The sequence below is a fragment of the Coenobita brevimanus genome, chromosome 103 (assembly GCF_032717465.1).
Source record: "Coenobita brevimanus isolate Jiangsu-jjx chromosome 103, ASM3271746v2, whole genome shotgun sequence".
Classification (NCBI taxonomy): Eukaryota; Metazoa; Arthropoda; class Malacostraca; order Decapoda; family Coenobitidae; genus Coenobita; species Coenobita brevimanus.
Window position 1 is genome coordinate 40,511,720 of NC_137056.1, and position 27,500 is coordinate 40,539,219.

The 27,500-nt window shown below is 43.8% G+C and overlaps 1 protein-coding gene across 1 annotated transcript in view; it reads right to left on the bottom strand.

The window, feature by feature from the left end:
* The window catches only part of LOC145415536 (A disintegrin and metalloproteinase with thrombospondin motifs 2-like), a 208,499-nt gene that overhangs the window by 70,745 nt on the left and 110,254 nt on the right, over positions 1-27,500 (bottom strand). Inside the window, exons 2-3 of the mRNA XM_080284761.1 lie at positions 12,153-12,230; positions 11,354-11,508 (exon numbers count right to left, since the gene is read on the bottom strand). The gene's annotated coding sequence lies outside the window, so the exon portion shown is untranslated. The remainder of the gene's footprint in view (positions 1-11,353; positions 11,509-12,152; positions 12,231-27,500) is intronic.

Consider the following 27,500-nt stretch of genomic DNA (forward strand, 5'->3'; position numbering starts at 1 on the left):
GTTTCAGTTTTGTGGATGTTTGTGGGCAGTAACAGGTGAGAGTTTCAGTTAGATGTGAAACTGTGGTTGCTGAGAGAAGATGACAGCATGGTGTGCTGGTGATAAGTGGGATTGGTGATGACTGAAGCTTAAGTATCTACTGTAGATGAAGTAATATAAAAAGGAGGAGGAGGAGAAGGAGGAGACCAAAGATTAAGAATAAGACGGAAGATAAACGTGTACAGGAAGTGAGGAGTTAAGTAGTCCAAGGAAATACTGTGAATGATGCTGTGAAGGCCATGAGAGAAAATTACTGAGTACAAAGGCTGTAATATGCAAAGTGTTGATAATATTACTGCCGGGGTACAAAATATATAAAAGGGTGGGTATCAAACATCAAAGAGTGAGAGTGAGAGAACTGCTATGGCTAAAGAGTATATCCGAGTTACATATGATGGGGAGGATATGAAAATGATATTCGTGAAAGATGTGAAGTACAGGAAGTCAGGTGAGCGTTGTGCGTGCTTAGGGGGTATTGCCAAAATTAGAATCAACGTGGGTGATGACAAGGGTAGGACGAGGCTTGGAAAAAGACCTGTAAGTTGATGGTTATGGTCAGCGATTGTATATAAAACCCAGGAATGGAAGATAAAAGGAAAAAAAAAAAGCTAAAAATGGAGAGAGAGAGAGAGAGAGAGAGAGAGAGAGACAGAGAGAGAGAGAGAGAGATGCATTTTTTACAGTCGACTGATGTTCTCTCTTCACGGGTATTACGCAGAAAAAGGTGCCTGTAAACCGCTTACCCCCCAAAAAAATGTTGAGAATTAGAATCACATTAACTGCTGAGAATTAGAATCACATTAACTGCTGAGAATTAGAATCACAATAACTGCCGAGAATTAAAATCAAAATAACTGCTGAGAATTATTATACCGTAAAATTTAACGCTTAGAAACTGAATCGGAAAACCAAGAGAAAAGGTATAGAAAATAAATGACTGGTCTAAACACAGTCACCCGTAAACACTAAACATTATAAACACAGCCACCCGTCAATATTTAAACATTATAAACAAACAAGAAAATTAAGGAACAGATCAGGACACGAGTTAATCAATCAGCGAGATAAAACCGATGCAATACAAACGCTATACTACTTTAACTTGGCCTAAAATTGCCATCTCTCCATCTTTAGCGCTTTTTAGCAATAGACTAGCCCTAGAAAACAATGCTTTTCAAGAAGTGCTAAGGAATGGATGTAAACCTATAGCACTGACTTTTTCTGCCAACGAAGCTATGTGAATTAATCTGCAAAAGGATGAAATTTGGAACAAGTTTAACCAAAAAATAAAATACTTCTTGCACTTTAACTGCCCTATAAATTTTTGATAGTGTCTTATATCCCAAAGAACTGAGGCATTCACGGTAAGTTTCTATCAGCCAGACGAATATACCAGGGGGAACTGAAGGCGGAAAGGCCAATTATGCCTGGGAATTGCACTGAAAATGGCCTCACTATCTCCAGCTTGACCTAACACAGTGGCTTTATATTGATCCGACTCTCGAAACTTTAAGCTGTAAAAACTTAAAATAGGCAAAACTTTGGGTGGGTCTGGCTGTATACACACCAAATTTTAACACATTTCCTTCGGCAAAAAAAAAAAAAACAAAAAAAAAAAAAACTATACCATGAGCTGTAGAAAAGAGAATAGTTTTATGATAAATTCTTTGATATCTTGGCTTAACATGAAATATCTGCCATTTTTCTTCCTCATTTGAAAGGTTTTTAAAAAATGTGCATAATGTTTCTCAAGATACGGGCCTTGGGAGTCTCATTTCCAAGTTTAAGTGTGAAAATGAACAAGTCCTGAGAGAGAGAGAGAGAGAGAGAGAGAGAGAGAGAGAGAGAGAGAGAGAGAGAGAGAGAGAGAGGCTATACAAGTTCAAATTAACACGCTTTAAAAATATATAATAAAAACTAGATTAAGCTTAGATGCAAAAACCTCACTAATTTCACGCGCTATCGGGCACGCCATTAGTCTAGAAGTACATAGTTAGTGTCTATGTAACCCGCCATTATGCATACTAGATCTCATTCTGTATCGTCTGTAATGGGAGGTGATTATAGTGTGTAGCTAGAGTGATGTGGGTGTGGGTGTGGGTGTGGTAAAAGTAGAGTCATTTGTGGGTGGGGTTGGTGTGGTTATGATACTTATGAGTGTGGATGGAAAGATGTGCTTATGTGTTGATGTGGCGGTGTGGGTGTGGTTGTGGTGGTGGTTGTGGAGTGGGTGGTGTGTGATTATGTGGTGGGTGTGGCGGTTATGGAGTGGTGTGTGGGTGGGTAGAGTTTGATTGTGGTGGATGTGGTAAGAGCAAAGTGGAGTGCGGGTGGGTTGGTGTGGTTGTGGTGAATGTGGTAATAGTGTTGTGTGTGTGTGTGTGTGTGTGTGTGTGTGTGTGTGTGTGTGTGTGTGTTTTAGGATAAGTATATGTGTGACTGTGTGTGGATGGGATGTGTTTGGGGTGTCGTGGTTTTGAGAGTAAGGATGAGTGGTTATGGTGGTAGTGTGTGTGGGTGTGGGTGGGTTGGGTTGGGCTGGAACGAGTCAGTATGTGGGATGGTGGATGTGGTAAAGGCTTTAGTTGCTGTTAGTGTGGGTACTGGGGTAGTGTGGGAACTGGTGTGAGAGAGGGTGGATGTGAAAATGGATGACAGTGTGGGTGGGGAGGAGTGGGGCAGGGTGGAGTGTGGGTGTGGGTCTAGGTGTGGATTTTGGTGTGTGGATGTGCTTGTGTAAGGTAGATTTGGGTGTGGGTATGGATGCTGACGGAAGGGTGAGGGTGCTGGTGTGAGTATGTATGCTATTGTGACTTAGGGTGTTAGTGTGTGGGTGTGGGTACTGGTGTGTGTGGGTGTAGATGTGAGTGTATGGGTGTGGGTGCTGGTATGGGTGGGGCTGCAAGTGAGGGTGTTTGGGTATGGGTGTCGATGGGTTGGTGTGGATGTGTGTACTGGTGTGAATGAGGGTGTAGGTGCTTGTGTGGGTGGGTGGGTGGGTGGGAAGGAGACCAGAAGGCTTCGTGTGTGTGTGTGTGTGTGTGTGTGTGTGTGTGTGTGTGTGTGTGTGTGAGAGAGAGAGAGAGAGAGAGAGAGAGAGAGAGAGAGAGAGAGACTATCAGTATGTTAATATGATCTCTCTCTCTCTCTCTCTCTCATACTGATAAACTGAATTCACTCACGCACTAAGATAAAAATACACGCTCTCCCACTTACTCAAGCACACACACACACACACACACACACACACACACACACACACACACACACACACACACACACACACACACACACACACACACACACACACACACACACACACACACACACACAGTCTTTGTTGATATTCGTGACTTTGCCTTTGAACTCTGAGGCAGAAATAATCCACACTTGCTTATCTAAATGCACTGACTTGTGTTCTTGTTTGTTTGTCTACACCGGGACATAAACAAGGCTCTCTCTCTCTCTCTCTCTCTCTCACACACACACACACACACACACACACACACACACACACACACACACACACACACATAGGTAGACGGAAATACATAGATAGACATTGATATAAATGACTAATTTGGCCTCTCATCATATTTCTTGGTAATATTTACTTCTAAATTCTGGTAAAGTCATTCTGAATCCACAATTCTGACAAACATAACCACCACCATCACTTCTGACACAACCACAACCACCACCACAACCGCTACCACACACCACCACCACCACCACAACAATAATAAAAGTAACAGTAATAATAATAATAATAATAATATTTAAAAAATAATAATAATAATAACAACAACAACAACAACAACAATAATAATAATAATAATAATAATAATAATAATAATAACCATCACTACAACAACACAACCTCCGCTACCACAACGCACTACCATCACTACCACAACACATTACCACCACCACTACCACAACACACTATCACTACTACCACCACATCATACTATTACCACAACACACTACCATCTCTATCACCACACACTACCACCACAGCAAAACATCAACACTACCACAACACACTACCATCACTACCAAACACACTACCACCGCTACAACCATTCTCTTCACCACGACCTACCATTTATTGTGGATATGGCGTAACCCCTCACCTCAACTGCCTGACATTTGCCTACCTACCTGTCTGCCTACCCACCTACCTACCTACCCACCTTCCAACCTACCTACCTACCTACCTACCTAACTGCAAGACTCCTACTTCCTATCTTGTACCACCCTCACTGCAATACTTACCTTCACACTTCCTTATCCTACTCTACCTACCTACCTACTTACCTACCTACCTACAAGCTTTCTACTTTCTTCTTACGGACCAACCAAAGTACAGTGTTACCTCCATAGTTAATTATTCTATATTATATACCTGCTAATCTACCTTCCTGTCTACCAATTAACCTGCCCTAACACACACACACACACACACACACACACACACACACACACACACACACACACACACACACACACACACACACACACACACACACACACACACACACACACGATCATTCCTACGCACAGACATACACTGCCATAAGGGGAGCAACAATAAACACGTACACAGGCGAATATGGCAACTCAAGCGGGAAGGCGGTGTGTGTGTGTGTGTGTGTGTGTGTGTGTGTGTGTGTGTGTGTGTGTGTGTGTGTGTGTTACCTGCCATTGTGGTGGCAGTTACAGAGAGTTACTGCTCTTACAGAGAGAGAGAGAGAGAGAGAGAGAGAGAGAGAGGGGGGGGGGAAGCGCACCTTGTTACAGGAAATTGGAAGAGTGGAAGAATAAATGGATGAGGTGAGGGAAGGAATGGGAAATGGCAGGAGGAGGAGGAGGAGGAGGAGCTATAAAGAAGGGATGCTGGAGGAAAAATGGAAGACTAGAAGCAGGATGAAAAGGTATAAGAGAGAGAGAGAGAGAGAGAGAGAGAGAGAGACGCTCCCCCAGTCCACAAAGCACAAAAGCCAAACAAAGAACAGAGCTAGAGTGGGACTGACAAAATAACACCTGCGATAAAAAACAATGAAAGGGACGGCTACGTGACCCCCTACCCCCTTTCTCTCTCTCTCTCTCTCTCTACCTGAGTTCACGAAGGCTCTATTATCTCACCTTACTAATTAGCCTCAGGTGTTCCTTAAGACAGGTATGATCCCTTCCCAGTACTACGAAAAACATCTAGAAATAATTATACTCAGAAGGATATATATAGTAAATTCCAACCACCTGTTTTGATTGTGATTTAAAAAAAATGGAATAAAAAATGAAAAAAGTTAGCTTTGAAAATTTTGGCAATATCTCGTCAGAAAAAAAAAAAAGTGGTCGCCGTGACGTCACAGGGAATTACTCTGGCATTATGTATCATCAGGCCGCTCTCTCTCTCTCTCCAGGTTCTGCTGTCTTGAAAACAGAATTCTCGGCGATTTTGAACATAATCTGGGGATAACGAACGCTTGAGTGAGTGAGAGAGAGAGAGAGAGAGAGAGAGAGAGAGAGAGAGAGAGAGAGAGAGAGAGAGAGAGAATACCCACATAATAAAACCCTCCTTCCACTTTTTTTTTCCACAATCAGCTTTTCTTTTTCCTCCTCCACTTCCACACGTCAATTAGCGTTCGAAAAAAAAAAAAAAATGATAGAATTGCCAGGCTTCACAATCCAATTACGCCATCCCAATTTTTTTTTATTTTATTTTTGCATATCGCGTACATCTGGCCCATCATCTAATTCTCGGAAGTTGCGCGTACAAAGGGGATGTTAATGCGTATCTGGTCATGCTGTCCCTGGCGATGGCGGGAGAAAGAGCAGCGGTGTGTGTGTGTGTGTGTGTGTGTGTGTGTGTGTGTGTGTGTGTGTGTGTGTGTGTGTGTGTGTGTGTGTGTGTGTGTGTGTGTGTGTGTGTGTGTGTGTGTGAAGATTTGTTGGTATGAACTAGGATGAACTGCCATGATAAGTGTTAAGCTGTTTCTATCAAAGCTTGGATTAATATACTCTATCTCCCGGAGCCTACTCTCTCTCTCTCTCTCTCTCTCTCTCTCTCTCTCTCTCGTGTGCCTTTCTCCTACTTCCTTACTCCTCTTTCTATCCCTGTTTCCTTCCTCTCTTGTGTTCCTTCCTCCACCCTCCTAAACCTCTCTTCTACAATTATCCTTTCCTTTCTTCATCTCTCCTTAGCCTCCTGATTCTCCTTCATAATCATTTTTCTCCTCCTCCTCTTTCTTTGCCTCTTCTCTCCTTCTGCAATCTTATTTCTATGTCTCCTTTTCTTCCTCCATCTTTCTTCCTGCTTTTCTTTCTTTCATCATCCTTGAATTTCTCTCCTTTTTTTCCCAATCGTCCTTCCTTCACGTTTCTTACTTCTCTCCTTCTTTTGTTTTTCCAATATATTCTTGCCCTCCCTCCCTCCCTCTCCCCTTCCTTCTTTCTTCCCTTTATTTATCCCTCTCTCTTTTCTTCTCTCCCTGTTTCCTCCCCTGTTCTCTCCCTCCATTCTCCTCCCTCCACCGTACCCTGATATAACCCTCTGATACCATACATTTGATTCTTTTGGGTCGTATAAGTTATGTTGGAAGAAGCTTCTAAACACAATTTCTTTCCTAAAATCAGACTTAAATCTACTTTATTTATTACCACCACACTCCCATGCTGCCTCCACCACACTCCCTTGCTGCCACCATCACACTCCCATACTGTCACCACCACACTCCCATACTGTTACCACCACACTCCCATACTACCACCACCATAATCCCATACTGTTACCACCACACTCCCATGCTGCCACCACCACACTCCCATGCTGTCACCACCACACTCCCATGCTGCCACCACCACACTCCCATGCTGCCACAACCACACTCCCATACTGTCACCACCACACTCTCATACTGTCACCACCACACTCCCATACTGTCACCACCACACTCCCATGCTGCCACCACCACACTCCTATGCTGGAGTCACATAACGCTGATAATAACACCTTCATTACTGGACAATTGAACGTTGATTAAATTACCATGGGAGTGTAAGCCAACGAGAGAGTGAACTAATTGATCGACATATGATATTCTGATGTCAGGACCAGAGATGTGTCCAACTTTGATATTATTTCCACTAGCGTATACACCTTTGACGTCACTGCTACTTATGTGTACATCTCTGACGTCATAAAGTCATGTGTACACCTGATATTATTACCTGTCATCCGTACACCTGAAATTACCACTCACATGTACACCTAACATATCTACCAGTCATGTGTACACCTCTGACATCACTACCAGTCATGTGTACACCTCTGACATCACTACAAGTCATGTGTACGCCTTTGACACCACTACCAGTCATGTGTACACCTCTGACATCCTTCCCATACATGTGTACACCTTTGACATCTTTCCCATACATGTGTACACCTTTGACATCACTACCAGTCATGTGTACAACTATGACGTCATTACCTGTCAAGTGGTTGGACATGGTAATCATCAACTTATCTTAATTACAGACAAAAATTAAGCTCATTTAGTTGTGTGCCTTTCCTTCTACAGAGAGAGAGAGAGAGAGAGAGAGAGAGAGAGAGAGAGAGAGAGAGAGAGAGAGAGAGAGAGAGAGAGAATTATTTTTGCAACAGAATATAATGTAAGGAAGCAAAATAGCATACTGGAACCTGCTACGAACTCAGTCTATGTCTTGATGTGAACTGATATTGGGGGAAAAGATCAAGGAATTTCGACCTTCCTCAGTAAGAAAAAAAATACAGTTTAGTACACGCAATGACACCCTATTAAAACCATTCTAATGCATCCCCCTGGATTTTGGAAACAGAATTACATATCTCTTCTGCTGTAACCATTTGACTCACACTAGTATCAGCAAACACGCTGATCTACAGGGCACAGTCCATGATCCTAACGATGTGTCTTGGTTAGTTTTAAGATGCCACTAACAAGCTTGATAAGGTCTCTCTCTCTCTCTCTCTCTCTCTCTCTCTCTCTCCCCTGCTAATTGCCTGCCTTCATTCTTCATCCCACTGCATGCAATGTTCACTCACTGTCAGCATTTCTCTCTCATTTCATTCTCTCTCAGTGCTATCTCCTCTTTTCCTTATCTCTCTCCTCTCTAAATTTCATGGTTCATCAGTGTATCATGTTATCTCCTCTCTTTTTCTCCTTATCACTCTTTATCTCATGTTATTTCCTCTCTTTCCCTCCTTATCTTTCTCCTACGAATTTCCTGGTTTATCAGTATCTCATGTTATCTCTCTCTTTTCCTCCCTATCTCTCTCCTTGTCTCCTGGCTCATCACTACCTCTCTTTCCCTCTTCATTGCTCCCTCAATCCTTATCTCAGTAATGCAGTCTTAACACCAAACAAGAGCGACTTAGTATGGCCCAACAGACAGAATGCAAATATCTTCAGTAACTTCTCTCCTCTCTTTCGTGTTCTGTCATTCCCTCCTCTGTTTTATCCCCCCCATCTTCATTTCCTTCTACTTTCATTTCCTGCTTCCACAATCATTTCTTCTTACCTCCCATCCTCTTCATCGTTATTCCTCTACTCATTTTCCGTCTCCATCAGTTACTTTCCTCATTATCAAATACTGTGTCTGTTATCTCTGTCGTTAGTTTATACAATCATGGCTTCAACAGCACACACACACACACACACACACACACACACACACACACACACACACACTGACGTACTTAGGACAGCAGAAGTGCACACACACAGAGAACATCTGCTCTTGTTCATGGGCTGTTTCTGTGCATTATGGGTGAGAGAGAGAGAGAGAGAGAGAGAGAGAGAGAGAGAGAGAGAGAGAGAGAGAGAGAGAGAGAGAGAGAGAGAGAGAGAGAGAGAGAGATTTTCATATTTACCGACAAACATCAATACACACAAACAATTACTAGACAAAGAAGCCAAGAAACACACATGACCAACAATACTCCTCCTGTCACTTTATTACTACTACTACTACTACTACTACCACTACTGCTACTACTACTACTATTATCATTATTATTATTATTATTTTGTTGCGTAGACGTGTTGTGAGAGCGATGTTGACCGGGTGAAGTGTTGCAGAGTAGTGTAGTGGGGAAGGTTACCTACTGTGAGGTGTGCAGACAATTGCAAAGGTGGAGGTGAGTGTAGGGAGGTGTAGTTAAGTTTAGTATCACTGACAATACTTTAATATGCTTCTGGTTATCTTTTTACATTTCTTGATCATATCCACTCCATCTACAGTCGTTGGAAATAGGATCTTGATGATGAATATTATGAAATGGTAAGATGATGGCTATAGAGGAAGACAAATAAGGTGCAACATCCTGATTAAGGTAAGGTGACTTTACCTGATGAGAAATTATAGGTATGTACGTGCAATGACAGGCAAGGTAAGGACGTGTGAAGAGAAAGTGAAAAGAAAAGAACTTCAGGGAAAAAAGGTGACTGGTGCTTTCAGGGTTTCTACAGGGAACAGAAAAATGAAACTGGTCTGGAAAAGGATTGCCTGAGGGTGTATAAGTAGCCACATTACCTAAATTAAGTACCCACATTACCGAAATTGAGTGTCCACATTACAAATTAAGTATCCACATTAAGTATCCACACTGCCCGTCAAAAATTAATTCCACACCAACTCCTCACGTTCCTAAGTGTAATCTGAAGAGTTATCACAAAAACCAAACTCAAACACAACTGAGTAAAAATATATAAATAAATAAAAAAACACGAGTCAACCACTACCAGCATGTCACAAATCCTGGCCTATATTTCATCGTCAAAAATAAATAAAAAAAAAGCCTTACAAAGAGAAATGAAGACTTAGAAAAATTGAAAAAAATGTATACAGTATATATTGATAGAAAGGGCGATCAAACACACCAAAAAATTTCGACTTCAAAGAAATTCTATTGGCAATATGTAGGGAGAGAGAGGGAGCCTGGTGGATAGATAGATAAATAGTGCAGATAGATAGACATACCCTATTCACATACATATTGGCTGACGGCTAACCAAGTAAATGGAATGACCGATTTGACTGGATGGCCTGTAAAACGTCACACACACACACACACACACACACACACACACAATTCTAACTTCCACACCCAAACCCAAACCAGCAGACTGAGCTCAATTCCTTCTCCCACTGCCAAACCCAAACCAGCAGACTGAGCTCAATTCTTACTCCCTCTCCCACACCCAAACTCAAATGAGCAGACTGAGCTAAATTCCTACTCCCACACTGAAACCCAAACCGGCAGACTGAGCAGCTGTCCCCACAACACATGATACCGTCAAGTGAAATTCTAGTGCAGTGCTACGTACGAACCACCCTGTAATTCCCAGCAAATACAAAAATACAAAATGCAATCACCACAGTAATTGCCTCACATCAATTAACTTAAATACTGTATCAGAGAGTAATTGATCTTTGTTGCCTTGTTAACCAAAGACATTTACCATAAAGAATAATTGATCACCTTACTGGTATGCTAGATAGTTGGAATCAGTTTCATATCGTAGCAGGTCATATCATGTCACTGATATACTGCAGCGAGAGACTAACGAGGAGAGTGCATGTGAGGTGGAGGGGGGAGAGGGAGAGTGAGGCCGAGGATGAGATGGAGGGATGGAGTGGAGAGGTATATGAGAGAGGGGGGTGTAAGCTGGGGGCAGGGCAGTGAAATGGTGTTGGACAGGGAGAAATGGAGGCGAACTGTTTGTGGCCACCCCTTACAGGATTGAGGCATCTGGCAGTAGATAGATAGATAGATTAAAGTACCTCTATTTATGTTGCGCGATGTAACAACCTCATCACTGATATTTTCTTTGTTGATACGCAAAATCTATACAATGTAAAAACAATGCCATATCAAATTTGTTCTGACAGACAAACACTATCTACCTTCTGGGAATAATTTACATCGGTGTCCAGTGGTACTAATTCATTCTCAAACAACAACAGACTCCATTATTTTTACTAAGTTCTTCGGTTTCTGATTTCTCTGCAATATTCGATAATCAATAACCTGGCAACAATACCTGCAGTACGATCCATTTGAACAATTTTTGTTTTTTCTGACAGTGGTGGTGGGACTGCAATACCATTTACTACTAACAATCCCAAAGAGTGTACCAACTGCCATTAATTGTAGGGTGAAATTTGACCTTGGCCACATCAAAATAAGGCATAACATTGAAAAAACACTTGCTATAATAAAAATAAATAAGATACATTTGAAGATCCAGGGGTCATAAATACTCACGATATTGAAGAGAGTGAAGACATATTTCTCGACCTGATCTTGGCCGTGGAAGTGTATAAGGGTATGATCCACGGCCACCACCAGCTCAAGCCACTTCTGGGGGTCAGGGGCGGCCAGGGGGGGCACCGTGGTCACCTCCTGTAGCCCTGACGATGCTGCAGGGGTAAACAAGCCAGTCAACAGGTACATCATGATAGTGGTGCTAAGGCAACTGATAAGATAAAAACCGATAATAATTGATAAGATAATAATTAACACTGTGGTCAACTCCAGAACCCTGATGATGTTGATAAAGGCAATAAAACAGCCACTAGTCCCTTAATTAAACTGCCAGTGAGGTTGTTTGCAGAGTGGGTTTAATGATCCCAATTATGAGAAAGACGCGACACTCTTTACAAACATCAAGTGCTATATGACATTTATTTATTTATTCATTTATTTATGTACAAGTAAAGTATTCACGCTAGTTATATAAAAAGAAGCCTTCAATTTTATTATCCTCTATATTTACTTGATTAGTTTTGTGCAAGAGATTTTTTTTTTTTTTTTGGGGGGGGGGCCAACATAAGACAACGAAAGGGTTAACCATCATTATCAGTATTATCCTACTGTAAATACTAAAGATGGATAGACAGACAGACAATCAGACAGATAAATAGACGGACAGATAGACAGACAGATAGATAGATAGATAGACTGATAGAAATACTGATCTCCTTCCTCAGTCAAAATAACAGTAACCTCCAGCAAATACTGATCTACCTCCCTAATTAAAGGTAATATCATCATTCACGCTTACCTGGTGCCACCTGTCCAGTCCAGAGGTCAGGTGAGTACCCGTCCCAGTCCTGGCCTTCAAAGGGATCACGGCTCTCAACTGTGCACGGAAAAGAATTAAGTGTTAGTAAGAAAAGGAATAGAAAATAAAAGGTGTTATTATGATACAAAAATCTATACTGACAAAAAAAAGAGTTATATATTATGGAACACACACACACACGCACACACACACACACACACACACACACACACACACACACACACACACACACACACACATAACCAGTTGATGAAGTGACGAAAACATGTGATTTGTCTGATAACTTCAACTCATTATTTACAGATTCTTGTATCTTTACCTGTGTGTTGCAGTAAACCATCCCTTCCTCCAGTGCATGAGAGAGAGAGAGAGAGAGAGAGAGAGAGAGAGAGAGAGAGAGAGAGAGAGAGAGAGAGAGAGAGAGAGAGAGAGAGAGAGAGAGAGAGAGAGAGAGAGAGAGAGAGAGAGAGAGAGAGAGAGAGAGAGTTATACCTGTATATAGTCACGCAACTCTGTATAACTATGTTTGGGCGGTGGTGTTTGTGTTTATAATGCCGTGTGTACGTATGTGTAGTAATAACCAGTAGGTCTCAACTCCATCACACACACACACACACACACACACACACACACACACACTGTAAAATGTATGGTATGTTCTTACAGTGAATATTTGTGTGTACTGCTCTCTCTATTTACTCTATGAACTGGCACATTCATCCATCTATCTATCCTTCCATCTATCCAACTATCTCACTATCCATCCATTCATCACTTTATCCATCCATCCATCCATCTATCCATCCATCCATCCAGCTATCTATCTATCCATCCACAACCATCCATCCATCCAGCTATCTATCTATCCATCCATCCATTTGCACCACCAGGAGTGTAGGGGTTGTTGCTCCGGCCATTTAATGTAAGAGTGACCAGTTGCTCTACCCTGAGTGGAATCATGTGGGTAATAAACACTCATCTCCCTCGGATTTATGCTCCTCTGAACCACATTTTCTTGAAATGCCTTAAATAAGAGTACCAAAGGGCGTCATAGCAACCTCAGGAAGTAAATATTTCCCTGGGTTACAGTAAAATGTGTGGTATGTTAATGTAGAATCAAATAAAAGTAGCACTACATCGAGTGAGTGGATGGTGAGCGCCCCCAACTCAAATGTACCAACAAGGGAAATAAAAAATGAATAAATTTCCTAAGGAGCTTTCTTGTGTTCACATCTTCACAAATGAGCTGGAAAAATTCGAGTTTCTTTACCGCCTTTGTGAGCCATGTGCTTCCCGTGTGATTTATTTGCATACATATACCCTTGTTTATGTGTGTGTGTGTGTGTGTGTGTGTGTGTGTGTGTGTGTGTGTGTGTGTGTGTGTGTGTGTGTGTGTGTGTGTGTGTGTGTGTGTGTGTGTGTGTTAGCTCAGTTAAGACGAAAACTAATCCCAAAGCACTTTCCTGACCCAGCCGGATCGAACTCGCGTCCTGTCATTCATCAGTTCAGTCCTTACCACTTGGCCACCACCATGATGAAGATGCACAGAACACAAACCCAGCATAAATTTCTAACACAAAAATAAATAATTGTTCATGTATTATCAATCCTGTGAAGAGTGTTACCTACTTCGACAACCGCAATATTGAAGTGTGGAAATATGTGGAGATATAACACCACGTAACTCACAGAAATGGTATAATACAGCAAATACATGAACACAAACACATCCACCTTTAATACCTGAACTATATATCCATGAAAGGACGAGTGCAAATTCAGCTGTCACTTGGAAATTATAACAGCCTCGCAGGTCTCAAAATAACCTGAGCAAAAACAGTCCAATAAGCATATACCTTTTAACACCTGTACGAGGATGAACGTGCAGGTGAAGCGAGCAGACTTTAATCCTTCGTTAATACTCCACTTGGTGAGTAGGGACATTGAGATTTATACCATGTGTTATGCCCGTACCTGTTCATGTGATAGATAGCCTGATAGATAGATAGATAGATAGATAGATGGACTGACAGATAGATATGTAGACAGTATGACAGACAAATACAAACAGTGACAGACCGATCGACAAACAGACACATATAGATAAAGAAATAAATATAGACGGATAGATAAATTGATAGATAGATAGACAGATAGACAGAAAGTTAGGTAGACGGTATGACAGACAGACAGATAAATATAGATAGACCGACAGACATACAGAGACACAGATAAACAAATAAATAAGATTGACAGACAGATAGAGAAACAGAAATAAAGCTTGACGCCAACCGCTCCACAGGCCAAATTCAACAAATCTTATTCATTCATTTCTCGTTAACAATATTTTCTGGTAATAATATTTCGCTGCAAAATATTCAGTATTAAAAGCAGAGACGCAGCTACGGATTAAATAACAAGAGAATATTTATACCGGCGACGTGGGGTGTATGAGGTGCGACAGGTGAGGATGTGAGAGGTGAAGATAAGAGTGTGCGAGGTGAGCGTGGGGTGAGAGGTGTGGGAGGGTGGGGTGTGAGGTGACAGGTGAGAATGTGAGGTGAGGGCGAGATGAGTGGTGAGAGTGGGGTGTGAGTGGTGAGGATGGGGTGTGAGAGGTGAGGGTGGGATGTGACGTAAGGGTGAGGAAAAGTATGAGCTCTGAGGGTATAAGTGCAGGGTTTGAGGCAGTATGAGGTGTGAGGTACAGGATAGGGTGTGAGGCAGTATGAGGATGTCAGGTACGAGTATAGGGTGTGAGGCAGTATGAGGTGTGACTCAAGACACACACACACACACACACACACACACACACACACACACACACACACACACACACACACACACACACACACACACACACACTTTTTTCATATACTGTATTACTTTATTCTTTCTTCCTTTCTCTCCATAATTTCTTGGATTTTATATACAATACCTTCTCTGCTCAAAGTGTATTGCTCTATAAAAAAAAAAAACATTCATCAAGGCCTTTGTATCAGTAATTATCTACACTCTACATATTATTCACATTTATTATTCATCTCCGTCTTTATTCATGCACCTACGAGTATATTCCCTTTATTCATACCTTTATTTATATTCTGATTTTCTCCATTCACGGTTACCTGCTTCTTTACACAATTCCATTATTTATTACTCGGTCTCTTAAAAGTGCACCTTAATTATATCCCAATTTTACGTACTCACCTTTACGGTTTGGATTCATCTACTTTCCTGGAGCTCTGTTCTCTTTCTCCATCCATTCATCTATCTATCCTTTTTAATCTATCCATTCATTTACTAAAAATATTTGATAATCTCCGTATACACTTTGTCTATCTATCTATCTACTTATCCATTCATCCAACTAACGATCTGCATACCTATTTACCAGGTGCTTATCTGCCTACCTGTATATTCATTAGTTTTCAGCCTCACCTTTTGGGGTCTCAGATGAAACAGTTTCCTCGGCCTGCACGTTATTCATCCTCCTGTTCTTCCTCTCCTTTTTCTTCTTCTTCCTCTTCTGCTTCTTCCTCCGCTGCTCCCTCCTCTTGCTCCTTCTCTCCTTCCTCCTCCTCTCCCTCTCCTCCTCTTCGCTGGGGTCAGGGGAGGGGTCACACTTATTTTCTTGCAACAGGTCATCATTGCCATTTTCGTCAGTTACCTTACATTCTCTCCCCTTCCGTCTCTCTTCTTTCCTCCTCCTCCTCTTCTCCTGCTTCCTTCTCTCACGCTCCAGTCTCCTCTGCTCCCTCTCCTGTCTCCTGCGATTTCTCCTTTCCTCTCTCCTCCTCGCTCGCTCTTCCTTGCTTAGTCTCCTTCGTCCTCCATCCTCACAGTCACTCTCCTCGCCTTCATTTTCACTTAAGTTCATGTTTCCTTCTTCTCTGTGTCTCCTCCTACACCTATTCTTCCTCCCCTTCCTCTTCTTTCTTCCCTCTCTCTCTTCAATATGTACACGAGTATCAATTTCATCTTCCACCCTGGTTGACGCCACAGCATCTTCCATTCCACTTCCAGCATCCGCGAGTTCCAGGTCCCTCCTCCTATCACTTTCCAGTCGCTCTTCCTCCAGTGATAGTCTTCCAGCAGCTTGCTCCCTCTCCTCTTCCCTCTTCGTTCTCTCAATGTCGAATTTTGGGAAGACGCCTCGACCTGTGGATCTGCCGCGTCTCTCAGTCGACTTCGTAGTTCCATAATTTCGGGCGAACTTGGGAAGCCCTTGCCAGCCTCGGAATTTTGGGTGAGCCTCTGACCTCCTCCTCCTTCGCCAGTGGGTCTTCCTTAACTCCAGATACTCCAGTAAGTCATCATCATCATCATCATCATCATCATCATCATCATCATCACCCTCATCATCATCATCAACACCTTCCTCAACCGGCTGGAATACGCTGGCGGTGCTCTTCCTCCTCCGCCTCTTGAATAATTCGTCATGTTCCGCCACAGTAACCTCTTCCTCCCCCTCCCTCTCCTCCCTCACTGGAATCTGATGCCGCCGGAACTCAGGCTCCTGCTGGCGTCTTCTGTTTACCTGGAACCCTGGATGGCGCTGGAATACCCCAGGTCTGACTTCCTGGAATTCCGTGAAATCAGATGGCCAGCGTTCCTCTCGGTTACTCCAGGTTTCTAGATACTCGGTTTGTGATGGTCTTGTACTTCTACCCGTCTGATAACTCTGTTCTTGTTCTGCGAAGGTCTGGATTTCTTCTGTGGCGGTCTGGATCTGGTCTGTTGGGCTCTGGAACTCCTGGTCCTGCTGGAGGGACAAATTGAGGCGACTGGTGACGGCCTGGACTGTGTATATGAGATGTGGCTGCGGTCCTGACTCATCTGGTCTGGTATCCCCATCAGGTCTCTTAAGTGGCTGTATAAAGTAACTGTTATTGGAAGTCTGGATGTAGCCAGTCAGTCCATCGCAGTTACTCACGGCCACCAGACTGCCTTCCCTCGACTGCAGACGGCCGGTGTAGAAGCAGCCTTGTGCCGGACGTTTGTAGATCCTCCTGCCATCTTCCAGCACCCACTCAATCACCGTATAGGGAGTTACTAACCTCGTATTCTGAGTCAGAGATAAGAATAACTCCTCATCGGCATTGTTGATGACGATATAGAGCTTTTCCTGATTGTCCTGTGTGCTCTGATTGCTCAGCGTGCCATTGCTAGCTTCTCTAGGGACGCGTCTAGAGGGAAAACTGTCACGTGGGGAGGTGGAGGACACGTCAGGGGAGATGACGTGGCCAGCCTCGTCTGTGCGGAAGGGGTACACGACCCTGGTGTTTTCCACGTCGGGGCCCTCCCACCAGTGGCCCTGGGGGAGAGAACAAGGCAGAATTAGAGACAATAGAAGGTTACTGTAGCAGATAAAGGAAATTAAATAGCCATATGAAGTGAATTAGTAATATATTAACTAAATGAGCTCACTACCGCCAGCAAAATATTGAAAAGTGTAACGGTCTGTTTGAAACTGCACAAGATAAAAGAGGAATCAAGTTACCCTAAGCATGGGAAATGAAACACCTCAGCCAATTAGTGCATTACAAAGGTGAACTATTAATACATATCATATCACCACTGGCCCTCGCCACCACATTTATTAACTGATAATACAAGAAATATTATCACATTAGAGACTGAGGGGGTAAAGTAGCCTAAATCATCTAACCGTAACCCCTTCATACAAAGACCCTGAAGACCCCCCCCTCCCTCCCCCTCACCCCGCCCCGTGGTAGAGGAAGAGAGGACAGAGAGAATGAGGAGTACATACTTTGCTTTACATTTTCTCTCTCTCTCTCTCTCTCTCTCTCTCTCTCTCACACACACACACACACACACACACACACACAGCTGCCCATGGATATACAGTGTGTCCGTGTGAGTGAAATATGAGAAACCAGATAACATCCACACGTCAGTCAGTCCATTCACCCCCATGTAAACTAGTCCTCCTTCTCCTCCTCCTCCTCCTCCTCTCTCTCTCTCTCTCTCTCTCTCTCTCTCTCAGAATTTCAGTTTATATTCCACGTATTCGCTTTTCCTCCTTCATTTGTCCACCCAATTATCATTTCACTCACTTCCCTTCTTCTTTCCTTTTATTTCACTCGTCTCTTCCTTCAGTCATCTCTCCTGTCTCTTCATTCATTCAATCTCCCATCTCTTCCTTTTTTCAGTTATCCTACCCCATCAATTCATCTATCCGTACATCTATCCATTCCTCTCCTCTCCTTTTCCGTCATTCAATCAACCATCCTTATATCACCAATCCCTTCTTCCCAACATTCACCGATTCGTTTATACTGTTATTCGTCTATCTATCCTTGTCTTATTATTAGCCTTTATCCATCAGTTTCTCCACTCCTTCCGTCTCCCCTCCGTTCTTGCCTCCCCCTGCCCCCCCACCCCGGTGCTGGTGTGCCTGTCCGCCCACCCAAGCAACGGCTGTGTGGGTGTGTCCATTAGGGTGAGACGCGACACACCACCCACTCCCTCCTGCACTGAGACGGAGGCAGGCAGGCAGGCAGGCAGGCAGGCAGGCAGGCAGGGAGACAAGACCACGGAGGAGGTGGAAAAAGGTAGAATACAAAGGAATTCAAACAGCACGAATTTGTACGTTCTTTCCATGCTGCTTATTAAAAACATTCGACCATATCAATCATTTTAAAACAGCAAAGAAAAGGATGGTAAAACAAAAGACAATTCCCACCCACCAGCCGAAACTGACAACAAAAGGGAGAACCGCCTAACATCATCATCATCATCATTATTATCACCATCCTCCTCCTCCTCCTCCTCCTCATCATCATCATCATCATCATCATCATCACCATCATCATCACCATCCTCTTCCTCCTCCTCCTCCTTCTCATCATCATCATCATCACAATGGTAACCCTGTCTTCCTTTACGACATGAATTGGCAGATCTTGGGCACCTCTCCGACATGATTCTGGACATAAACACGAAAGAACAACATCCGAGTTACAGACCATCTCCCATTCGGTCTTTCAGTGTCGGAGAAAGGACCAAGTTTCTCGCACCATATCCACCACCACCATTGCCAAAAGAAAGAAAAAAATGCCAAACACTACAAAATAATATAGTTTCATGGTTATTATATGCAACAGACTGTAGAAAAAACATTTATATTTTCGTGTACTCTATAAATAAATCAAAATAACACTGAATACATACTGCAGTGTGTATTGGCTAGTTGTATCCCTAACCTGCACCAGAAATAAGTATGCACTCATACTTTCTAGCCCCAATCAATAGCTACCCATTACCAGTGTACACTTTTATATGTCCATGATACATATTTATAAAGGGCAAATGCCAAAAGTTGAGAGGTGGTTAGAAGAGGTGAGAAAGGAATAGGAGGAAGAAAAGCGAGAGAGAGAGAATGAAAGAGGCTCAGAAGGGGATATGAGAGATGAAGGAAGATGGACAAGGGATGAATGAAATATGGAAGTGGAGGACGAGAAGGGAGCAGCTAGGCAAGGGGAATGGTTAATAAGACAGGTGAGACAATGATAGCATAATTGAAGCGAGGGGAGGAATGAGTGATGAGAAAGAGCAGGAGAAGAAGAAGAGAAACAAGGAGGATAGACAGACGCACAGAGGAAAGGCATGAAGAAGAGAAGAAGAGAAGTGAATTATAAAAGAGAGAAAGAAGAGAAGGAGTCCTGGAACACACTATCCCTTTCCGTTACCTGCCCAGGACAAGGCAAGGGGAGGGGGAAAGGGAGGGGGACAGGTAGCAAGGACATCCATGAGGGGGATGGGGGAGGGGGACGAGCAACAAGGGGAGGTAGGCAGAGGGGAGACGCAAAGCAGGGGGAGACAATTTTTTTTTTTTTAATGTTCACTTCTAGGCGCAAACTTAATATCCTGTTCCCAGAAGCCCACCAGTCCTTCTACTTGACATGCACCTTCACATGTCACTATTACGGCGCCAATACCTACCGCCCGTACTGTATATTATATGCTAGGGTTGTCTCATTCAGGACTGATGTGATGATATTAGAGGTGTGTGTGTGTGTGTGTGTGTGTGTGTGTGTGTGTGTGTGTGTGTGTGTGTGTGTGTGTGTGTGTGTGTGTGTGTGTGTGTGTGTGTGTGTGTTTTAATGACATGCCGGTGAGTCTGGTGTGAAATTAGTAAAGTCAATTTTAACGATACTTAAATCACCAACACAGACCTATTCATCGTCCCAACCTGAGACCGAATTCACAGCAGACCACGTCTCTAACCATCTGACCACCATCCACGGAGAGAAGAGGAGGAGGAAGAGACGGGAGAAGAAGTAGGAGGAAGAGGCTCGTGACTAATGGGTAGGATCGAGGGAGGTAGATTAGGTGGATTGAGGCAGAGACAGGAAGAAAACTTTGGTGACCTCTTCCCTCCTCTCTCTCTCTCTCTCTCTCGCTCTCTCTCTCTCTCTCTCTCTCTCTCTCTCTCTCTCTCTCTCTCTCATTATCAGGTTCTTTTCTCCTTCCTTTTTCCGCCTCCATGTCACTCCCTTTGATCTTCCTCATTACCGTACATTCTTCCTGTTTCTCGTCCCTTTTTCCCATCCTTCTCTCTTATTCAGTCCCTCATTAACTTTCCCAGGTCGCCAAAATTTTATCTCCACTCCCTCTCACTTTCCTCTCCTCCCCACTTTCCCCTCCCCCACCCCCTCCCCTTATTCCCACTTTCCCCTCCCCCACATCTTCCCCTCACCCCCACTTTCCTACCCCTCCTCTTCCCCTCATCTCCACCTTCCCCTCCCCCACATCTTCCCCTCACCCCCACTTTCCTCCCCCACCTCTTCCCCTCATCTCCACCTTCCCCTCCCCCACATCTTCCCCTCACCCCCACTTTCCTACCCCTCCTCTTCCCCTCATCTCCACCTTTCCCTCCCCCACCCCTTCCCCTCCCCACCACATCCCAAGGGACACATATATCATTTTTTACTTTAACTGGCCGAAAATTACCACCTCTCCATGTTGAGTGCTTGAACAGAGTAACCCTAAAATACGATGATAGTCACGAAGAAGTGTTACGGAGAGGATGTAGCCGATCATTACCGTATGTTTCTGCCACTGAGCTACGTGATGTAAGTGGCAATGGGACGGAAATCTGGGCCAAGTTAAGATGAAACAAGTATACTTATCAGTCTATTTGTTTCTGGGCTTGCTTGCTTGCTTAGTGGCTGGCTTGTCTTGCTTAAGTAAAACAATATTATGGGTTGAAAGTATGTAACCTGGGCACAAGATTGATCAAGTGCATCGAAAAATATATTTTATTTTATTTCCAAAGATATATTTTTTGAGGTACAGGAAGGTGGCTTAATGTAGTTTGACGAAAAAAATAATGAGTTAAATATTGGGTTATGGACATGGTAGTACAATTAGTGTGTGTGTGTGTGTGTGTGTGTGTGTGTGTGTGTGTGTGTGTGTGTGTGTGTGTGTGTGTGTGTGTGTGTGTGTGTGTGTGTGTGTGTGTGTGTGTGTGTGTGTGTGTGTGTGTGTGTGTGTGATGTAACTGGGGTGGTTCGTGTCTGAGGTCACTTGAACGGCCACCAACAACAGTCAGGGTCAAAGGTCAAGGTGTGTGTGTGTGTGTGTGTGTGTGTGTGTGTGTGTGTGTGTGTGTGTGTGTGTGTGTGTGTGTGTGTGTGTGATATACTGAATATAACAATACTCTCTGTCTCCTTTATTTCTTCAGAACTCATCTTTCCCTCCTTCACACCCCTTCCCTCGCATCGTCTTCTCTCCCTTTCACATCCTCTCTCCCTCACACACATCCAGCACATATTCTGTCCTTCACATTCACACCCACTCCATCTTTCTTACACCTACACCCTCTCCCTCACACCCTCTCCTTCACACCAACACCCTTCCCCCCCTCCCCTCCCCTGGTGAGTCAGAATAAGACGCCATTGAGAAGTGATTGAACGGGAGGCAGGCAGGCGTTCTCCTTGACTCCTGCCTCACCCCACCACCCACCCCACCCCCAACACCCCCTCCACCCCAACACCCACCTCGTCTCTTCCTTATTCCCTGCCTCACTTCTGCATCTGCCTCACACCTGCGCTTGCTCACACTGTCATACTCACTGCCTCCCTGTGCCTCACCCTTGTACCTGCCTCACTTTGCCTCGCCCACCATCCGCCTAACATCTGGATCTTAATTAGTCCTCACCTCACACCAGTCTCACTCTTTCCTTATTCTGTTTTAATTTTTCTCATCCCTGTTCTTGCCTTCTTCCTTCCTTTCTCTGCCTTCCTCGCCACCTAGCCCTTGCACCTGCTTCACCCATGCACCTAATCAACCCCTGGACCTGTTCCACCTTTGCATCTGGCTAACCCCTGCATCTCCACTACCCCTGCACGTCTCTCACCTATGCACCTGCCTCACCTGCTTCAGCCCTGATTATTTTATCTCTGCATCCGCCTCACGTCAGCACCTGCATCATTTTTACCACCTGGCTTACCTTTTCATCCAAGCACTTATTTTACTCTTATTCATTCTGTCTCCCACATTCCTTTGCCACTGCCCTAATTCTGCCTCACCCTTCAACTAATCAAGCCCTATCCTCACCTCTGCCTCACCCACTCCCTCTCTCTGACTCATTCTGTCTCCCCCTCCTATTCCAAGTTTGCTTTTCCTTCCCTCCCCTCCTCTCTCTCTCTCTCTCTCTCTCTCTCAGGCACCAACTTCACCTTGTCACTGCCTCCATTTCTCTCCTCGCCTACCTTCATCCTTCACCACTTTTCTCACTTTATCTTTTTTTTTCTCTCGTTCTCTTTTCTTCCACTGACTTTTCCCTCCATGCCTTCTCTCCGTCTCTGCCACTTCCTACCTCTTTTATTTCCTTCCCTTTCCTTCCTGTCCCCCATACTTCACTCTCCTCTTCCCCTTTGCCCACCCGCAGTCACTTCCTTCGCCTCCTATTTCTTTTCTTCTACTCCATTCCATTTCATTTGCTTCCTTCTCCTTCTACTCCCTTCCTTACTCCATCCTCATTCCACTACTCTCCTCTTCCTTCACACTCCTACACCTTCCCCAACCCCTTCTGCATAATCCTTCCCCCCACATCCCCACCCCACCCCACCCTCAACCCCACCCCACCCCACCCCACCCCACCATACACACACCAGACCCGCACCTCCAGACTGCGAGACGTCAGGGGCACAAACACACGTACACACACACATACACGGACACACATGCGGACATGCACGTATGCACACACTTATACTCACACGTGAAGATAATTGGGCAAATAAACATACACACCTTTACACACCCACACTCACGCAGGCAAACACACACAAGTACAAATATTGCATAAATTACGAATATTACATCAATACGTCCAGATATTTATAAGCACACACACACACACACACACACACACACACACACACACACACACACACACACACACACACACACACACACACACACACACACAACCAGCCTCAAGGTCGAAGATGACGTTGCAACACAACCAGGAAGAGAGAGAGAGAGAGAGAGAGAGAGAGAGAGAGAGAGAGAGAGAGAGAGAAAGAGAGAGAGAGAGAGTTCTTTCGTTTACCAACCAATAAGCCCTCTCACTCAAACAAACGGCTCTGTTATATATCCTTATTATAAATACTAATAATTTATGTACCGTACCTGTATGCTTTTTAATTAATCTCCAAGTATTGTTTTAAAAGTGACCTGAGAAGTATTGCTTGTCTGGAGTGCTTGGAGGAGCCAGGCTAAGACACAGCAATACACGTGAAGGATGTGGAGCAAGACAGTCCATTAATCAGGGTGTAGGAGTGTACTTGAGGGTGTAGGTGTGTATTTGAGGGTGTAGCCGTAGGGTGGATGATCACAAGCAAGGTGAAGAAGGTACTGGTTTGTAATGACGGGGAAAGAAGAAGGAAGGAGGCGTGACACACAAAGACAAATGACTGGATGATCGATTGGGTGAAAAAGAAGATGCATAAAAGGAAAACTGACTTAGAATTTGCCTATAATTAAATAAGAATATGTATGAAAAAGAAAGTACAGAAGACAAAAAGAAAAAGAATATAAAGAAAAGAGATACTGAACTATGCAAGATGATGGGATGAATTTTTGCGGGGTGACGAACAAGGTAAAGACTCCATTCCACTTTCAATCTGGTAGAGTCATCAACGTCTCTATCCAGTAAGTGTTTTTAAAGGGACTCTGTTGTTCGCTTAGTCTGTTCAAAACTCTACTCTACAGGTGTTATGAAGGGACGTGTGTGAATTTTATCATACGAGATCCGAAAGATTGATAATTTACAGCGGCTCTCCCGTATGCCTCTTTTCTTTCCTTGTTTGCTGCATTTACGTAAGCTGTGAAACTGGGTGGGATGATGATGTTAGTGATGTTATAACCAAAGCCACCACTATGACCACCACCACTATCACCACTTCTACCACCATCACCACTAGTCATCACAGTTCCCATTCCCATCATCACTGCTACTGTCACCACCACAGTCATCACCATCATCACCACGACTACCACTTGCATCATCATCTCCACCCTTTCCATAACCATCATCGTCTGCTCCCCTATCACCATTATTATCATTATTATCACCACATCACCAACCCAAATTAAACATTATCACTACCACCACCACCACCTTCCATCACCACATATACCACTGCCATCACCACTACAACCACTATCACCTCTACCACCACCACCACCACCACCACCTGCACCACCACCACCATCACCACCACCAATTCCATCCATCTCCACCACCTCGTTATCTCCATTGTGGGTCAGTCGTGGTAGCTGTCACGTTCTCTCTCTCTCTCTCTCTCTCTCTCTCTCTCTCTCACACACACACACACACACACACACACACACACACACACACACACACACACACACACACACACACACACACACACATTTCCTTTCAAACATCTGAGTAGCTACGACATACTTTTGGTAGTATACCCTGGAGACAAAAAACAAACAAACAAACAAAACAAAGCCTATGGTGTATGCAAATGGGAGAGAGAAACTGGCAACTCGGCTCTGGACTGGTGAGAGAGCCTTGTCTTATTTTCTGTGTTCATTTTTCTTCTGTACCTTTATCTGTAAGGCTCTTTTGTACGTGTTCTATATCTGTGCTCTTTTCTTCATTCAGTCTATCTCTGTCCCTTTTTCGTTCTTTCTATATTTTTTTCTCCATAAGACAGTGTAAAATTTATTGTTCATTCTCTCACTTCTTTTCCTACTGCTTACCAGACGCGTATTTTTTTTCTTCCTTGTATCCTTCAGCTCTTATTATTTTCTCTTCTGACGGGCTGAACATTTTCTTCGTCGCCTCATATTACCCTTCTGATTTCTCTTTCATTAAAAATAGTTACATTTTTCACCTCCTGCCCTTCTTATTTATCCTGCTTTCCTTCCACAAACAAAGAGTAATTTTTTCCCTTTATCTTATTCGTTTTCTTATCATTCCTGTGCAGAGGTAGTGAGGGATATTGTCTTGTGACCCGGAGAGTATACTGTATGTTGAGCTAAGACTATATGCCGACGTAATCACCTGACACACACCTACAGTATACCCTCCTTCCTGCTGTAATCCCCACAGCCAGTGCTGAAGCCTCCCTGTTTTGCCAAGGTATCTTTATGCCCTGGCACTCTCTTACGACCCAACAGGAAATGTCCAGACCAGCTTCAGGTCCGGATTTCGCTACGGTCTTCACTCCTCTACCTGACCAAAGTATACTCCGGCTATATTAACCAACACACCGGCGAATGAGATAACCCAGACATGTTACAGGATAGACAGTCCGGTATTAGAGTCCAAGCGGTGATATGCGATGATGAGAAGTGCCACCTGTTGCATCTGGAATACCGGTAACTACTAGACCTCAGGGAATGAAATGCCTAGCCTATTACAGGTCGAGTTGAATACGTGGAAAAAAAAAAAGTGTACTAAATATTTCCCCAAACCAATGGTACACTGGACACGTTAACGGGGAGGTGGGGATGAAGGGGAAGGAGTGGGGGAAAGCGGTAAGGGGTGGGGAGAGAATGGGTGTGGGGGCATTGGTGGGAGTGACGAGTGTGCGGAAGGAGGGTGTGAGTGGGGAGGGATGAGGATGTGAAGAGAGGGAGGGGTAAAGGGTGGGGAGGGGTGAGGATGTGAAGGGAGGGACGGGGTGAGTGTGTACGGGTGGGGAGGGTAGTCTAATTAATGCTGTGTTGTCTGCCTCAGCTACACCCACCGTCACACTAATCACATACTTAATACCGTCACACTGGCCTGCTTATCTGCACACTGGCTACCCATTATGAAGCCGTGAACACTGCATGAATGTACAACTATACTCTTTTTACACTAACGTGGCCCAGATTTATGTCCTTGTGCTCCTTATGTCACGTAGTTCAGTGACAATTTTCGTACACTTGCTGCTTATTTCACGTACTTCAGTGGCACTTCATTAATGTACGACTATACTCTTTTTACTCTAACGTGGCCCAGATTTTCGTCCTTTTGCTGCTCATTTCACGTAGTTCAGTGGCAGAAAATAAGAGAAAATTCTACGGCTCTACATCCTTTTCACAGCACTTCTTCATGACTTAACATCCCATTCTAGTGTTATTAAATTGTTACAACTCGGCATTCTGGGTGGAGAGACGTTAATTTTAAGCCATGTTAAAGTGAAATGGGCATAGCACCTGGAGAACTAGCGCTTGGAAATATAAATGCCTGTGTTTTGCTTCCATACAAGGGTGGGTCTATCTAAGCGCTCGGCGTCTCCACTACATTCACTCATTTGTCACTTCGTTTTTCCTATTGCACTCACTGATCACGCATATCATTAAACGTGTATGTATGTACGTATGCATGTATGTATTTATGTATGTATGTATGTTTTTTTTATGTCCGACTCTGGGCATACACTTCACAGCCTGCTCCCCTCCTGCACACCATACACCTCCACATGTCATATATGTGTGTAGGCTATAGACAGTATGTGTAATGATCGTTATCTATACACATATACACAATACACATCTCCTTGGCAGGCACACTCAACATTCATCTGTAAGTGCATACATATATACAAACACCAATACACTAAACTACACATAATTTACACGCACTCTCACATTATGCTACACATACTCTCAAGCCCTCACAATCATACACATAAAACTCACATACACACTCATCCATCACACATGCTTAGGCACAAACATTCACACATACAGACACATACAGTAGCCTACCGTGCCCTCATAGTATACGTTTGCTCATACACACTCATATACAAACATACT